At 43.3% G+C, this 18344-nt stretch overlaps 1 protein-coding gene across 6 annotated transcripts in view; it reads left to right on the top strand.

The window, feature by feature from the left end:
- Positions 1-1933: 1933 nt before the first annotated feature.
- Positions 1934-18344, top strand: part of LOC122023401 (lanC-like protein GCL2) — a 40612-nt gene continuing 24201 nt past the window's right edge. For 2 of the 6 annotated variants that reach the window (XR_006123110.1, XR_006123111.1), the window contains exon 1: positions 1935-3643. The gene's annotated coding sequence lies outside the window, so the exon portion shown is untranslated. Of the gene's footprint in view, positions 3644-18344 lie in introns of all 6 variants that reach the window. The other 4 variants (XR_006123108.1, XR_006123109.1, XR_006123112.1 and 1 more) reach the window with 4 other exon arrangements.

The raw sequence follows: 18344 nt of genomic DNA on the forward strand, positions 1-18344 counted from the left end.
TATATACCCAGTAATCGCCTTTATAGTCCACCCAGTTACGGGTGACGAAAGTACATAACTCCTTATGTAGGGATCTATGATGACTTCAGGTCTAAGGACTAATAGTCATACTAATAGCCACATGAGAAAGTATATGACACTCATATAACGATCCATGATACTTTCTCATGACGGGTCATTCAGTATAAATTCTCTAATGTATACTCATGTGTCAACTTGATATCTCTATATCCATGACTTGTGAGATCAAGTCATCGAGTTGACCTACATGCTAGTCTTATTGTATTAACATTGTCCCTGAATGTTAATACTCGACTAGGAATGATTAAGAGTAGTGTTCCCTATATCATCTCACTATCGGTTCAACTAACCGATTGATATAGGTGAGAACCGTCTACTCAAGGACATTATTATACTTAGTTTATTTGGCACCAATACAAGTAAGTATAATAACCAAAATTCAAATGTCTTTATTTATATAGAATATGATACAATAAATCCAAAATACAATCATCAAATGATTGGCTCTAGCGCTCTAGCTAACAAAAATTTATGGGTGTTACACCCTTCGCAAATGATCGCGGTCAAATGCGATCAGGATAAACTTCGATTTCAGTCGCTCGGGCCAGGAAAGTCAACCAAGTTGACTTTTTTAATATGGGCCTTCCACTCTGGTTTCACTCGCCTCCGTCTGGGTCTTCCGCTCCAATTCCTCTTTCTTGGGTGATCTCGGCCATCCGGAATAGGGCTCATCTGAACTCAACTTCCGGCCTTCTCAAGCAAGCTTCCGCTCCTGGCTTCTTATATCCCTTGGAAACACCGCGCGCCTCCTTATCGTCCGCCCGCGTAGTCTTCCACAGCACTTCGTCTCTCAGACACACCGAGCCCATCGACTCTCTCCTCTGTCGTCCTTCCCGCTAGCTGCATCTTTTGCTCGACATCCTGTGCTCCTAAGTTTCTGCACACTTAGACACAGGATTAAATACAACAGGACCTAACCTAACTTGTTTGATCACATCAAAACAACTTTGGGGTACCAACAATTCCAGCAGGTCAAGGTTGACCGGATATTGGGTTTGAGAATCCTAGACTTGAGTTAGGTAAGTTAGGGTTGGTCAAGTTGATCAAGAGATCGATTGAACCAGAGCCCAGTCGATCAGCCGATCGAATGGGAGAGTGCTGCAAGAAAAAGGGGCTCAATCGATCGGTTGATCGATTGGGAGATATTCTCGCGAGCACAGAAAGGTTTCTAATTTATCAGTCGATTGATTGGGCACCGCCAATAGAACAACCAATTGATTAGGGTTGGATTTCTCGTGAGATTGCGAGGAAGCCTGAATCGATCGGTCAATCGATTCCAGGTGTTTTCAACTAGAGCACAAATACGCTCTGAATCGATCGGTCGATCGATTCAAGCCTCCCCAATCGATCAACCAATCGATTGGGATATGTCTGTTGTACAGGTAGCGAGCTTTGGACGGCTAGGATTGCGCTGATCTGATGTGACAATCAATTGGGAGCCCTAGGAGCGCAAAGTATAAAGTCGTTGGCGAGCTTTCTTCTCTACAAACTTCTCCCGATATTCTTTACCGAGCTCACATCTCTTCATGCCAATTCTTGGAGGCTCTTGGGGACAAGTGCTACTACACTTCTAGGATTCAAGAGGTAATCTACATCAACAAGATCAATCAAGAAGAAGGTTTTATTTGTATTCTTGTGTATTTAGTTCTTGTGTGTGTTGTATCTTGCTGTGAGAGTCTTGTACGAGGTTTCTCCACCTCTGGTTGTATCTAAGAAGAAGTTTCTTTCTTAGTGGAGAGTGCTAATGTGTGTGGATCCTTGGATTATTCACCTCTTCTTGAGATGGATACCAAGTAAATCTACTTGTTAGTATTGGCTTCGAGTTTATTCTGCTGCACATCATCATTTATGAAGCAAGCGAACGAGCGCGACTAGTTATTCACCCCCCTGCTTCGACGTGACCCAACAACCATCGCTAGCAGCCTCCCACCCCTTCTCCAACTCTGTCTCCACCTCACCGTCACCAGAAGCCCCCTGACTTCCTCAACGAGCTCTTCCTCATCCTGTAAGAGGCGAAGATGAACTAGGCGCCGTTGTAGGACTAGGAGCAGCAGAGGGACGTAATGGTTATGGCGGACTTAGACAGGAGGTTCTAGGTCTTCGATGATTTGGTGTAGAGGGCTTCCAAGGTGGTGTCTCTAGAGGATGTCGATGAAAGGGGAGCTGAGGAGGTGGGATTCAAGGTTTGGTTTGATGTGGCAGTGCCCAGATTTAGCAGGAGTTTAAGCTTGATTGGTAAGCAGAAGGATGGCAAGTTGGGGTGATTTCGATTACTCCAATGGGTTGTCTTGTCCCTTCAAATATGAGCTACCTTCCGGTCAGATCCCTTTGCCCCCAATTTCACTGCTCTTTTCTTACATTTTTTTTTTACTTATTTTCCTTCTTGATTGACAAGGAGAAGGATGTCAAGTAGGATGATTAGCCCGAATAACACATGGTCATGATAAATCTAGGGATGCTTCGAGAACACATGATTCAATACATGTAGACCATTTGATTGGAGATGATCCTTCAAATGTTAAAGCATTTGATTTTGAGTCCCATCTTCCCGTTGAAGAACTTTTCAAGAGAATTTCTTTTTGTCGGGAAAATTTTGTTGGGAGTTTGCAAGGATGCACAGAGATGTATGATACAATTCTTTGGTATGTTTCTTTAACAAACTACATCTAGTGTGAGACATCTTTATCTTTCAGGTTTGACTTATGGCTTGTCTTTCTTCTATTTGATGATATTAGCTTAATGAATAAGGATATCACTCTACATTGCATCTTTATACCAATGTCATGCACATAGTGCTATTTAGTTTTGTTATTTGCATAGCTTGCTAACATGGAGTATATTATGATAAGATCATAAAGTGTGAACGGTTGTTGCTTTGAAGTTCGGCTGGTAGAGATGGCAGCTGATTATAATATGGGTTCCTACCAAGCAAACCTGCCTTCATCTTTCCATCATCCTCTCATGGTTTCTTTTCAATCAGGTGCAATAAATAGCTTGAGTGGCATGGTTCCTGATGACATCTGCAGTTTGGGTGGAAACAACAGTATCATTAGCCAGTTCAATTCTCTTGGTCCAGGCCTAATCAATTATATGAATGCAACGACTTCCATTCAGTACTCTACAAGATTTGTTCTTCATGAACTAGTGCCAGGGTTTGAACATGTGTCATGCTCGCCTGTATATTGCTCACAAGAAGAAATTAAAATTTTGCACATAGGTCTTATCAAGTATGTACTAATGTTAGTACTATGTTGGTTCCTCTAATGAAAAAATTTCTTCAACCTTTTCAGTCTTTATTGTGGGAGAGTGCATGCTGAAATGTCATAAGCCATTTCTCAAAATTTGCTCAGTTGTTGTTTACCATAGATTTATCTTGTACATTATGGATATCATAGTGATATTGATTGCTTTTGTTGTTCATTTATATGTTTCAATATTAATTTATGTTTGTGAAAGACAGATATTCTCATCTCATGGGGGAATACAAAAGCACACAAAGATATCTGCTTTATTGCCTAAGAAGACTATAAGAGATGTTGCATTGAGGTGCCAATGGATCACAGTAAGCTCCTTTTTTACTGTGATGAGTTTTATGTAAAATTCTAGTTTAGCATTTATGGTTTTACTTGTGCTCATAACTTTAGCTACAATTCCTAATAATGATATTTTACCTTTGCACTTATCTCAAGTGATCTGATATAATGTTTCTTTCTTGATTTTCTTTTTACAACTACATGGTATTATTTTTTTTCTCTTCATTTCATATGCTCTTAACCAATTAATATCTTGGATAACATACAAGCAAATATTGCATTTTTTTCTACAACTTGCATCCTGCTTAAGACTCTTGTACTAGTTGCTGCCTCTATTGGTTTTAACATTTATTTTAAAATCAAAACTTAATTTTGATGTTTGTGCCTAATTTTCTTCAAGATTCAAATTGTCCTTTTCTTGCATGTCGAATTTAGCTTGTGGAGTAATATACTCTAATATATCTCTGATTTCCATACTATTGTGCGCGAATGTGATCCAGTTGCGCAGCAACATCCTTTGCTTGCTTAGCCATTTTATCGTGCCGCATGTGACATATATTTTAAGTAGAATGAAATATAGCTCCACTGAATACAATGAGAGGTTATATCTAATGTCAAAATTTTCTTTAATATTTTACTTATATTTCCATTGGATTTGACAACTCAGTTAATTAGATCCGCTGACAAATGAATCTATTCTTTTTTTTAATGATTGAAAGAGTTTTACCTGTTTAACCATTTTTTTCATTGGGCTTGTCATGATTATACGAGCAAAGTTGATTAGTCTTCAATATGTTTTTTTTTTGAAAAAAAATCAATGCCGGGCTTCCACATAGGACACTACTACTTGTCATTCTTGCTGTTCTTGATGTGAATGTTTTACACAATTTTTAGATTTACTAAGTTGTCCTTTTTTCTAACACATAGTGACATAAAGCAACTTATGGATTATAGCGGTTGCCCATTGAGTTAAAGTTTGCATTGTTTGTCTATCTCTAATATATAAGTTAGTTATTTTCTTTATGAAATATTGAATTATTTTACATTGGCCTCATCCTTCTTTTAATGTTTCAGTGTACAATATCAAAAAAAAAATAGTATTCTAATTAATCTTAGTATGATGAAGTCAGAAGTGAATAAAGCGAATTCATTTACTTCTATGTGGATGCCTAAGTATAGGCTGTGATATAAATTTTGAATTATATTTAAAGTTTTTAGATACAAAAGCTTTAGATAAAGTTAGTCAAATTTGTCTTTTGTGAATATATTTTTGGGCTATATTTAGAGATTTATGGATACAAAAGGTTTTGGGTGAAGTTGGTTAAACATGTTTAATGAATACACTTTTAAGTTGTATTTGATAGATATTTATGATAGTTTTGTTCAATTTTGGTGGTGAAAAATATTGTATTGTAGTAAAATATTATGATATACACTTTTGTCAATTAAAATTGTATTGCAGTAAAATATTGTCAATTACTTTGACACTATAAACAAATGGTAAAGTAATACAACACAAAAAATTCCGACAAATGTAAATAATAACATAGTTAAAGAAACAATTTACTTTACCACTGATCAAATTTATGAAGTCATTGGTATAAATTATTTTGCTAAATTAAAAATTTTGTTAAAGTAAAATATGTTCTATTACATCTACACTACGATGAAGTAATATAACACAAAATACTTCGACCAAGTCAAATTATGCAGAAGCAAAAAATAAATATTTACTGCACCAGAATATAAAACTTGTGATGTTGTATACATATTTGACTTCGTTAATTAATGTAACCTACGAAGTAATATATCATCAACCACTTCAGTACTTTTATGGATCCCGATGAAGTAATAGAATTTTTTTTACTTTAAAAATGATTCGATTTTGAATCAATTTTAGACTGGTGATAGACTTCAATAATTGTATAGCAAAATAATAAATTGAACATTTTACTTTACGTGCATCTACTTCGATAATTATCTACCTATTATTTTGGATAATATCTGAAGTCTATTATCCATTTTCACATAGTGACTCTCTTCTCTCTCTCTATCTTTTTAATGAATAACTCCTCTCTCCTTTGAGGCAAAAGGCATATACGCTCGCCCCCAGGGCTTCCGTCAGCCCATCCAGGATCAACACAAAGGAGGTAAATCACAGTGACTGAGAAGGCAAGTGGCAAGTGGAGTGAGTTTTACACCAGTTGTAGGGATTTACGCCTTGCCAGCCCCGAGAATCGACCTCTAGACCTTATGGGGCATCAACCCTGCCACTTACCATTTCAGCTAGCTTGTGGGGGTCTCTTCTCTCTCTTTGTTTTTTTATGAAAGATAAATTATATTGATCCGGCGGTTAGAACAGGGGACCCCCATTTTGAGGGGTCAACGCCACGTGGAAGTCAAAGGCCCAGGTGGCTGACTGGAGAAGGGTGGACCAGTCGGCTGACAGGACCAAAAGTAGCTAGAGGGGTGAATAGCTCGTCGCGTGCTCGGCGCTCGGCGTTGCTTGTTTCTTCAAAGATGTGCAGCGGAAAATATAGAAACAAAACACACAACGCTAACACGGTTGGTTTACTTGGTATCCACCTCACAAGAGGTGACTAATCCAAGGATCCACACCACGCACGCACCCTCCACTATGAAAACACTCCTTTTCGGACTACCGAGGGCGGAGAAGCCCTACAAGCTCTCGAGACAAGAAGAAAGGAAAGGAAACAAAACAAGAAAACTTACAATGTAGTAAAGAAAACCCTAGCTTCTCTTCTTGCCTTTGATCCGCCTCTTGACTTGGAAGCTTCCAAGATCCTTCAAGAACCGGCGATCTGATCTTCAGAGTTGCGAGGAGATGTTGTAAGGATCGGAGTGAATCGGTGAAGTTCTGCCGAAGGAATCGCACGCCAACAGTTATCCCGATCGATCGAATGCCCATCGATCGGAGGGATCGATCCACGGATCGATCCGGCGCCTATCGAAACTCCGATCGATCCACGGATCGATCCAGCATTATCGCAGGTAGCCGTCCCAATCGATCCGATCGATCGACTGGATCGATGGATCGAGCTCATGCGACGGGATCGACCCGATGGATCGATTCAAACTTGGATCAATCCATGGATCGATCCCACGGATCAATCCAGATCTGCTGGATCAATCCACGGATCGATCCAACACGTTTTGCCCAAAACCACGCCCAAAGCCCCTAAACCAACATCTAGTCAACCATGACTTGTTGGTACATAAGACTAGCATCCGGTCACCCCGACCCAGACTCTCTCACCAAGTGTCCGTCAATCCTTGACCCACTTGGACTTTCTCTTCTTGCCAAGTATCGGTCAATCCTTCGACCTACTTGGACTTTTCTTCCACGTGCAAGCATCAATCCCTTCGACCTACTTGACTCTCACCGGATGTCTGGGTCAACCTTGACCCATCCTGGATTTCTCATGCCCGGCTTCACTCACCGGGACTTTCCCAATTGCCTAGCTTCACCACTAGTTCACCGCTTCACTCACCAAGATTTTTCTCCCGCCTAGCTTCACTCACTGGTCTTTCACCGGCTTCACTCACCAGGATTTTTCTCCCGGTCAAGCATCCTCATCCTCGACCTTGACTCTTCTTCAATCGTCGAACCAAACCAAGACTCAAGCTTGGTCAACCAGGTCAACCTTGACCTGAGGAATGTTGCACCAACAATCTCCCCCTTTTTGATGTTTGACAATACCACAATAACACTTACAATCCCACATGTAAGTTAGACTAATCCCATAGCCTCATTCTTCATGCCACTAGGTAATGAAAGCAGAAATTAAGCTCTTCATTCTCCCCCTAAGAGGGCAAACTCCCTCTTAGGTAATGAAAGCCTAACTTACTCCCTTTCACAAGTCCTTTCATTCTCCCCCTATTGGCACACATCAACCCAGCCCCTGAGCACACATCAACTCATGTCTCAATATTGGGCACACATCAACAAATCCATTGTTGAAAGACTCTCCCCCTGAAGAGTTGCTCATCGTAATCACAACTTCACTTATTGTGATCAACACGATAATGAAAGTCCCATACTCTTCATTTTTCCTACATTCTCCCTCAATGTAGACAAAGGCCCAACCTTGAGCCTTTTTCAATCACTCGAAAAACCACTTGAAAATATGAGGATATCCACTCCCCATTTCAAGTTCAAATGCTCATTCATGAGCATTTTCTCTACAGAAGGTTAACCACCTTCCAAGGTTTATGAAAAATAATTTTCATGTCTTTAAAGAGTCCCTCCCCCTAAAGACATGGTGGTAACTTCTGTCATTGCACCAACAATGACTTGGAATCCCTAAAACTTTAGGAAACCCAATTTTAGAAGTTTTGAGGTTCAAATATTCAAAATTTGAAACAAACCTCAAACTAAACTTCAACTTAGCCTTCCTTAACCAATCCATCCTTGTTTTCCACACGAAAACACCCTTTTTATGTATACAAATGTATTTTCAGGGGTTTGGAGTGGTTTCCTAGACTAAAATAGGTTCAAAATGCTGAAAATAAGCTTTCCAAAATCAGCATCTTCAATCGATTGGAGTTGGGTTCCATCGATTGAATGCTACTGTCCACGGACGATTTTCTGAATCGATCGGTGATCGATCCAACGATTTCATGGTCCCTTCTCAATCGATCGATCGATTGAGGCACTCCAATCGATCCACCGATCGATTGGAGGCCTGAAATTGCTGAAATTTAATTTCAGCCAATTTCAGAAACCCCTAGAAAATTCTACAAAATTCCAAAAATCGTAAAAATTTGTGTAGACATTATTTAGGGTATAATTTATCATGGAAAAATAGTTTTCTATGAAAATACATCATATTTTCAAAGATTGACACAAACTTGAGAACTTGCAAAAACTTTAGTGTTTTCTTCAAGTTTGTGTCTAACTATTCAATGGTGATTACTATCAAAAGATAGCCTTCACCAAGGTTTTCCAAAATTATTTTAAAAACATTTTCAAAACCAATATCCCACCATGTTCCTTGGGCTTAATGCACATGACTTGGTACATTAGCTTTCCCAATGATGGGAACACACATAACTATGTGTTTTGATGAACCTAAAACTCAAAAGAATGCACTAAATCAACATCTTGAGTTTTATTCATCTTCCTAACATCTCACTTGTATCTATTGTGCACAAAACACATACAAGTCATCTTATAGGTCTTTGTGAGATGTAAATTTTGGTTTTGCCCTAATCTAGGGATCATGCATGTCTATCTAGGCATTTTAGAGATATTAAACATCCACCCAGATGTCACTTGTTAATAAGTATTGTTAAATGCCATTTGTCCTTAATTACAAGGAATTAAACTTAATGTATGATTATGTTATGGCATACATCAAAATGAAATAGCTTTCAAAAGAAAGTTCCTATACTACATGATGTATGTATGACATGGCATGGTATTTTTGTATTTTTCATGATAAGTCATGAATGCAAAATACAAATAAAATATGATGTCATGGCATGTTATGGGCAAACAATCATGGCAAAGTTTAGCATGAATAAAAATATACTTAGATTACCTATCTAAGTATCCTTAATCACTTAGCTAACTCAAAATATACTACTTGTTTTTAACTTAACAACGTTAAACCTAGATTGCCCTAAATGCTCCAAAGAAATGCCAAAACCTAAATTGACATTTCCATTTCTCTTGATTTGTTTATACCACTTAAAAATTAAGCAAGTCCTCAATTGTGGGCATATTCCATTTTTCTTCAAGAGTAATCTCATAAATCAAGGCCCGGATTGCCTTAAATTTCCAAGAGAATACCAAAATCCCAACTTGGTATTTCTCAAGGTTTTCCTAATTTGTGCCATTTTAAGATAAAATCAATTTTTCACCACTAGGCACATTTTACTCTTTCAAGGAGTAAATAATAATTCCATTCCATTTTCAAAATGCTCCTTGAGTGTCAATTTCCTCAAAGTTGGGTTAACTACCCTTCTAATCGGAGTTGACACTCTCTAACCCATCTATGGGGTAGAGAAGATGCTCCTAGGAACCCAACACCTATTGGTGCTCCTTGGATGCTCTAGGTATTCACTAGGGATTACTTCCCTAGATATCTTCCTAGTGACTTTGTTGGGCTTCTTAAAAGCCTTGGTCACATTTTCTAGGTCAACTCTAGGGATAGCCTCCCTTGTGACCTTGTTGGTGACTTTCTTAGACTTCTTAGAAGCCTTAGTCACTTTTATTTCAAAAACACTCTTAGGGATGACCTCCCTAGTATTTTTGACTTGACCACTAGACCTAGGGTTTGTTCCATAACTGTATGGAACTCTATGGTAAGAGGGAGCATCCTTCTTAACCTTTGGTTTGTATCCCAAACCTCTATGGCCATTGGATAACCTTTGTGCTCCTAGCCCTAGGTATTGCTCATTTTGCCCTTTTAGGATATTTTCCATCCTTTTTAGGGTCTTTTCCATTTTATCAAGTCTTGACCTCAAGACTTGATTTTCTATCATTAAATCCTTAGGTTTTGGTCCATGAGCATTTTTTATCTTGGGCATGTATCTATTTTCCTTAGTGTTCCCGCCCAAGTGTCTATCTACCTTCCTAACCTTAGGTTGGGTAGTTTTGGCATGTAGGGCCACATGCTTTTCCTTAAAGCCCTCATGCTTTCTATTCTTATGGTAAATTGCATTAAAATGATAAAAATTAGAACTATCATGCTTTTTACCATAATGTAAAGGGGTAGGCTCAATAAAAGATACCTTCTTCTTTACCTTGGAGGCTCCCCCTTGACTAGAGCCTCCTTGAGCCTTGACCACCTTCTTCCCCTTGGGGCATTGACTTCGGTAATGCCCCTTTTTATTGCAAGAGAAGCATATAATATGCTCCTTGCTCTTCTTTGTGTTGGGAATGATCTCCTTGGGCTTCACCTTGCCCTTTTGTGCCACTTGGCCCTTCTTCTTGGCCAATTTAGGGCACTTGCTCTTGTAGTGCCCATGTTCCCTACATTCAAAGCATATGATTTTATTATTAATTGAAATATTTATACCTTTGCTTGTAGGGGTGGCATCTTTTCCTTTGGATCCGGAGTTAGAAGCTTCCTCTTGATCGGACTTTGATTCTCCTCCATTTGATTTTTCTTGACTTGTGGAGGTAGAATCTTCTTCCTCCTCTTCGTCTCTTGACCCGGATGTAGAAGCTTCTCCTTCTTCTTGATCCGGCGTCACCAAGGATTGCTCCCCCTCAATCCTAGAGGTGGAGGCTTCATCATCTTGAATATGAAACAAGGAGTATGCTCCCTCCTTGTTCCCTTCGTTGCATTCCCTTGAAGATGAAGCTTCTTCTTCGGAGGTTGAGCATTTCTCAACCTCGGAGTCCTCCTCTTGGTCTTGCTCCAAGGAGTCACCCTCTCTGGATTCTTCTTGCTCTTGTACAGTGGAGGGGATCTCTTCATGAAGCTTGGCCAATTTACTCCATAGTTCCTTTGCATCTTCAAATTTTCCAATTTTGCAAAGAATGATGCTTGGCAATAAATTGACCAAAAGCTTGGTCACTTTGTCATTTGCCTCGCACCTTTGGACTTGCTCCGAGCTCCATTTGCTTTTCTTGAGAACTTTGCCCTTTGAGTTTGTTGGAGTCTTGAAGCCTTCCATAAGAGCAAACCATTGCTCTATCTCCATCATAAGAAAATTTTCGATTCTTGATTTCCAAGAATCGAAGCTTGTGGATGAATATGGTGGAGCCACCCTTGTGTCAAATCCAAGTCCATCTTGGAATTGCATCTTGAAGTTGAGCTTGATAAAATCTTGAACTTGAAGAATTTGCTCCAACTTCTTCACCCTCTAGCTTTTCTTGTTATGCTTAACCCTTCCGGCGATGATTCCGGTGAAGAGCGGCCTTGCTCTGATACCACTTGTTAGGACCAAAAGTAGCTAGAGGGGGTGAATAGCTCGTCGCGTGCTCGGCTCGGCGTTGCTTGTTTCTTCAAAGATGTGCAGGCGGAAAATATAGAAACAAAACACACAATAACACGGTTGGTTTACTTGGTATCCACCTCACAGAGGTGACTAATCAAGGATCCACACCACGGCGCACGCACCTCCACTATGAAAACACTCCTTTTCGGTAACTACCGAAGGCGACAATACAGAAAGAAAGGAAAGGAAACAAAATACAAGCAAAACTTACAATGAGTAAAACCCTAACCTAGCTTCTCTTCTTGCCTTTGATCCGCCTCTTGACTTGAAAGCTTCCAAGATCCTTCAAGAACCGATCTTTGAGCGCTGTGGAGGAGTTGGCGAGAGATGCAGGTGAATCGGTGAAGTTCGTCAGCGCTGCGGCGACGCTATCGGTCGATCGATCGATTGAATGCTCCCGGGAGGCTGGATCGCACGGATCGCGAGGCCGCCTCTCTGCTGGAAAAACTTCGGATCGATCCACGATCCGATCCGAGCGGTAGTCGGGCAGTACCGGCCGATCGATCAGCGCGATTGGGACCTCTGAATCGATCGGATCGATCGAAGGAATCACTCGACCGGCGAGGACTGCTGGATCATCCGGGATCCGATCTGTGGATCGATTAACGATCAATCCACGATCGATTCAACCTGTTGGATCCGTGGATCAATCGAACTCATGGATCAATCCGATCGATCAATCCAATCGATCGACCGGATGGATCGATCCGGTTTTGCCAAACCACGAAAGCGCCCTAAACCAACATCTAGTCAACCATGACTTGGTGGTACATAAGACCTACGCCGGTCACCACCGACTAGGACTCTCTCTCAAGTGTGTCCTGGTCGATCCACCCACTTGGACTTTTCTCTTCTTGCCAAGTATCCGGTCATCCCTCGACCTACTTGGACTTTTCTTCCACGTGCAAGTATCGGGTCCCTTTGACCTGCTTGGACTCTCACGTCCCTTGACCCATCTGGATTATCCCTTCCCACTCGGGACTTTCCCAGTTAACTGGCTTCCCACTCACTAGGTCTTTCACCTTCACTCACCAAGATTTTTCTCCGCTGCTTCGCTCACAGGTCTCTTTCAGCTTCACTCACGGTGTTTTTCTCTCGGTCAAGTATCGGTCATCCTTGACACTTGACTCTTCTTGATCCTTGCGTTGTCAAACGCGAAATCGAGCCAAGACTCGAGCTTGGTCGACAACCACAACCTTGACCGAGGAATGCACGCAGCAGGCGGGTGAGCGGGTTCGGCGCTCGATTGAGCGATAATCGTGCATGCTGGTAGACATAAGGTAACATCTCGCTAGCCCCCCAAAGACAAGATCTCCCAGAAGATAAGTCATGCATGGGCGGACGTGATGTGAGTGTCGTCCGGCCGGACGGAGATGAGTCTTCACGTGGGCCTGGCGTGAGAGTAGGGAGAGAAGGACGGAACATCTTATAGGGTTGTCGAGTCATGACTAGGCCGTACTCCAATCTGCGCGACGGTGTTCTGTCCCATCAAACGTGCAGGATGGCGGTATGGTGTCAGGTAAGCTTTCTGACAAACACATACTGAGGTATGAGCTAAGGACACGTATTTGCCTCGGTAGGTGTGCGTGAGCTCTTTCACCGCTCTATATAAGGAGCCTTATACTTCGCCGGAGGTACGCGTTTTATAATTTTGGGAGCCACTTCTTCATTGTTAGCTTGCCTGACTTGAGCGTCGGAGGGTCGCCGCCGGAAACCCCTTCCCGGCCCGACTTCTGTGCAGGTTCGTCGGAGGTTCGTACGATCAGTCGACGATCTACGTCAGCGACCCGGAGAGTGCCACGTGTCCAGCGCCCGTTGATTCAGCTTTCGGACAAGATCAATTTGGCGCCGTCTGTGGGAATACTATGTAGTGGTCGGCAGGGATTTCGTAAGTCCGAGCGAGGTGCAGCGTGTCCTCCTCGTCAAACCGGCTCTCCATGGTCGTGTACCAAAGACCAGGAGCGCCGGCGGTCGGCTGGGAAGCACTAGTCATGGTCGAAACACAGTAAAGAATTCGAGACAAAAAGAAGGGTTCGAACAAGAAAGAAAAGGTGGCAAACTGAAGGGGACAGCTAACAGAAAAAAGAAGAGGGAGGGAACGAGGAAAAGGAAGGCTTACGAGCAAAAGGGATGATCGAAAGGGGCCTCGGGGTCGTCGGGGAGCTGAGACACGAGGTCGCCGGAGCAGAAAGAACAGCGGGAAGTCGAAGGTCAACGAAGCAAGAATGCGGCGGAGAGAAGAGGTCGCGAGATTTATAGCGTTAGCCTCGAACGGCCTCAGCCGTCCGATTCAGGTCGTGAAGAACGAGGCGATCATCCAACCGCTCATTTTAAATTGTCCCATCGGACGTAACGCCACCACCATCTGTTGTGGACGAGATCGCCGCGTGTCGGCCAGGACACGAGTCACATTGTGGCGCCACTTACGCGCGCGCGTGCGTGATTAGCGATGGGGAGGATTCGGCATGGATTCCGAGGAATCAAGAGCGCGGGCAAGACAGCCCGGCGGATGAGCATCCTAAGCTCGGTCGGGCGGACTAATGCGGCGTTACTCGTCGGATCGGCGGTCCGATCGGTCGGACTTCGCCTCCCGACTAGACTTGAGGGGAGGCAAGTGATCCGGCGGTTAGACGAGGACCCCATTTGAAGGTCGCGCCACGGTAAAGTCGAGGCGGTGTGGGTGGAGAAAGCGGACGGTCGGCCGGCCAGAAGAAAGGATGGGTCGACTTCGTACGGTCGGCCGGTGAATGAATAACCATGGGCGCCCGCGAGGTCGGGGTTCGTTTCTTTCGATTGAGCGATATGAACAAAGGGCGGCGGATCGTAGCTGGTCGTAGACATAAGGTAACATCTTGCTAGCGGTCCCAGCGGACACAAGGATCTCCTCAGGTACCGTATGGAAGCGGGGACGTGATGTGGTCGTCCGGTGGACGGAGATGATGCGGCCGGACGAGGCCCGGCGAGTAGGGAGAAGAAGACGAGGAACATCTTATGACAGTGTCGAGTCCATGACTAGGCATACTCCAGACGACGTGCTGGATGGCGAGTATGGTGTCGGTGTAAGCTTCGACAAACACACGGTATGGGCTAAAGACACGTATTTGCCTCGGTAGGTGTCGTGAGCTCTTTCACCCTCTATAAGGGCCTTATACTTAGCTGCGTTTAATTTTGGGAGCCACTTCTTCATTAGCTATCGTCTGGCGTGGCGTGGGAGTCGCTGCCGGAACCCTTCCCGCCCGACCGCGAAGGTCTTCGTACAATGGAGTCTACGTAAATCGAATGTGTCGACGGCCCACGTGCCCGGTCGATTGAACTTTCGGACGGATCATCGTATATCAAGAATGTGTCGACCGTCAGGATAACCATACTTGATGAAATATCGGATAACTATATATCGGAGGTATGCCCTATACAAGTCCGTATCATCTCGTAGTACTCTCCGCATGCATCATCCCATCTACCATGAGACAACCATGCCTATGCTACGGTACCATCCCCTAATCTGATCGATGCGCTCTCCATGCTATCCTCCGAAGATGACGATAATACTGTCAATCCTAGCAATGCCTTGGAGCATAAACGTGAGCACCTCCACGTATCGACTCAGAAGCATGTTGAATCCATCCTCAACCTGACCTCTTCGACATCTGTGTCCCATCTGAGTCAGCTGTGTAGCTCTGTGATCTATAGCAACTATGCGCTCGACACTGGCCATATGCTGAAATCAGTGCATCCTGTCTCCACCGGCTACTACAATGTTTGGTCCAACCCTACGATGGTGGCTCCATGAATCTACCTGAGATAAGTCCCACCACACCAAAGCTATCATCCCGCCAAAGGTCGTCACCCCACTTTTAGAAAGTGGTCAGCTATCAACGGATTTATCGTGTTTTTACTGTGAGTCATTTGCTGCGGACTAGATAGATCCTTATGGTGGATCTATGAATCCTCTTGGGTTTTTTGGAAAAACTCCAGCCATCAACAGATTTAGTGCGATCCTTACTACGAGTTATTTACTGTGGACTAGATAAATTATTATGGTAGATCTATTCACTAGCCCTCTTGGACTTTTTGGCAAAATCCCAGCCATCAACGAATTTAATGTTGTCTTACCATGAGCCGTTTACTGTAAACTAGATAGATCAATTATGATGGATCTATTTACTATCCTCACCCATGCCTCCTACTTCTCTCGCCCTCTCCATAGCCAAAGTGTACAAAATGCAACCTCATGTCTTCACTACACACAGTATCCCCTTGCTATATCCATCGGTGCTCCATCCCACAACTCCATGTCAAGAAGCATACTACCCCAATTAGCAAGCCTTATAGAGATGGAGCCTCATGTCATGCATCCCAAACCAAGTAAGACTGCACATTTCCTTTTTTTTTTCCCTTTTTTTTTGCCTTTTTGTTTTTTTCTCCCCACGTCATTCTCCTGGAAGAAAAACCGCACCCCACAATATATAAAATAAAAGCAAAATAAAAAGCAAAATCAAAACACAACAAACAAGTGCAGTAGCTCCCATGAGAGCCCTTCTAATGAAGCTCCTATGCTCCTTCATGCTGGTGTAGCTCCCATGAGAGCTCCTCTCGAGCAAGTCATCCAGGTGGTTGGTGAGGTACATAATCCGAGTGTAAATCTAGAGAGTGGTAGACATGAGTTTGGATCCTCCTGAAGGCATCATCTCCATCAAACGGCTCACTCTCAAACCGTAAACGGTTGCGGCCTTGCCAAACAAAGTGTATTATAGTAGTCATAACAGGGTGGCGCGCTCTCATCAGTATCCCTGGCCCCAGATACCGGTGCACAAACACCCGCAACATCCGTCGGTGGTAGTCATGGCATGCGTCATGTGTAACCAGTCTCTGATGTATCGTATCTGTGGACCCCAAAAAATAGATGCTCCTGTGTCTCCTCCTCCATGCCACAGAACAAGAAGACTCTATCAGTATCTCCTAGGTCCTCCAACCGATCCCTGGTAGGTAATCTACGATGCGCAGGTAATCATAAGGTAAAACTATGGCTAGGTTGGATATGCTTCTTCCACATTCTCGCTGTCCATGGTACCCGGGCTCTAATGTCACGGAAGAAATCATATGCCTGACTGATGCCTCTGCAACTTAACGTAGGTTGGCTAAACCAACTAGCCAAAGTCTGTTGTGCCAACTAGATGGACCCAGCTGAAGTAACCATCTCGTCACGTATCTGTACTAGATGTTGTTGGATCGAAAAGCGCTAGAGGAAGGGGTGAATAGCGCTCGTGGCTTTCACTCGTTTCGGATTCGTAAAACGTTCGAGAGTTTAAGCAGCGGAATAGAGAGAAATAACAAACACACACAAAGACACAAGGTATTTACTTGGTTCGGAGGCTTGTGCGACTCCTACTCCAAGGCCCACGTTCATTGAACGTTTACTTTGGGCAACACCTACTATTTCGTAAAATGATTACAAATGAAGTACAATTTGTTGGATCGAGACCGCGCTAGAGGGGGGGGTGAATAGCGCTCGCGGCTAAATTGTACGTTTATCGGAATCGTGAAACTATCGGAGTTAAAACACGCAGCGGAAAGTAAACAAACACACAGAAAGACAAGCTATTTACTTCGTTCGGAGCCTAAGACGACTCCTACTCGAAGGCCCGCGATCCATGATCGCTTCCGGTGGGCAACAACTATAAGCTCGATAAGAATTACAAATTACAACGAAAGTATTAAAATAACTTTGTACCGACAACTTAAGAAAGAAGAAAATGGAGCTCTGGGTCGTCGGAATGTTGCAGCAGCACTTCGGAATGACTTTGTTAGCAGCACGTTGAAGACAGAAAGACTGGAACTTGATTATATGAAGTGCTGGTCGAAACCCCCTTATAAAGGGTGTTCAAGGCGCCTTGAAGGCTATTCAAGGTGCCTCCATGCTGCCGAGTCTTCCGCGTGGATCAAATCTGATCTGGTTGAACTTCATCCCTTTAAGGCGCCTTATGCCTTTCGGCGCCTTCCACCATTATGCCTCGTGAAGGCGCCTCATAAACTTCGGCCGGTCGACTTTTGCGGGGCGCCTCGGACTTTTCGTTCATCCAGAGAATCTTCGTTATTTTGTACTGCAAGACATGTTAGTCCCAAACAACATCCTGCAACACAAAGTTAGCACAAAATAATGAATAATAAAGAATGTTTATGGCGTCAAAGTCGACTCGATTTCCAAGAAACCCTAGGTGACAAGCGCCACTTCCCACTACGGGGAGCGTCCTCACCTACTCCCCTCGGAGATTTACATTGCCGACGATCCTCGGATCGACCGACGACACTCGGACTTTCTGCTGGACATCCGCTTCCGGCTAGTTCGGTCTTGGTTCGCGACACGGGACTTTCCACCTAGGGTTACCACCCCTAGGACTTTTACAGAAGCCATCGACCGAAGACTTTCGCGTAGGTTACCACCCCTGACCTAGGGTTACCGCCTAGGGTTTTCCTTTTGCATTGACTAGGACTTTCCTCCACCTAGGGTTACCGCCCCTTAGGACCTAGGGTTACCACCCCCTAGGACTTTCACCTTTGCCTAACCGCAGTTAGGACTTTCCTGAAACACTCATTCAACATGTTAGATAACAACAAGACTTAACTTTGAACCCTTTGCCATTATCAAAACTTGGGTTCGATCGTCGGATGCTTCCCGCACCAACACAATTGAATACAGAAAATATACCGATAACAATAGAAATCGTAGATTCATAGCTCTGGGTTGTCGGTGTCAAG

Source organism: Zingiber officinale, chromosome 9B, assembly GCF_018446385.1.
Source record: "Zingiber officinale cultivar Zhangliang chromosome 9B, Zo_v1.1, whole genome shotgun sequence".
NCBI classification, from domain to species: domain Eukaryota; kingdom Viridiplantae; phylum Streptophyta; class Magnoliopsida; order Zingiberales; family Zingiberaceae; genus Zingiber; species Zingiber officinale.